The following is a 507-nucleotide window of genomic DNA, read 5'->3' on the forward strand; positions in this document are numbered from 1 at the left end:
ACCCTCCATCTCGACAGCCTCAATCGGTGACCCTCCATCGCACAGCCTCAATCGGCGACCCTCCATCGTACACCCTCCATCTCGACAGCCTCAATTGGCGACCCTCCATCACACAGCCTCAATCGGCGACCCTCCATCGTTCACCCTCCATCTCGACAGCGACGACACCCTCCATCGCACACCCTCCATCTCGACGGCGATGACACCCTCCATCGCACACCCTCCATCTCGACGGCGACGGGAGTTCTAGTCCATACACACAGTCCGCCTCTATCACATTACCTTCTCCTTCATCAGGTACATGATTGCCCTAACCTTCTCCTTCTCCATCGCTATGTTTGAATCGATTTAGGGTTTGCTAGGTTTGAATCGATTTAGGGTTTATGCTAAGAGGATTACAGCAACTACATTTTTACTAGCTTGTTTATGCTAAGAGGATTACAACAATCGATTTAGGGTTTACATTGATTATGATTGCTGAATGTTGTTGTTGATGAATTGGTTTAC

The sequence above is a fragment of the Cynara cardunculus genome (assembly GCF_001531365.2).
Source record: "Cynara cardunculus var. scolymus isolate 2C chromosome LG 14, CcrdV1, whole genome shotgun sequence".
Classification (NCBI taxonomy): Eukaryota; Viridiplantae; Streptophyta; class Magnoliopsida; order Asterales; family Asteraceae; genus Cynara; species Cynara cardunculus.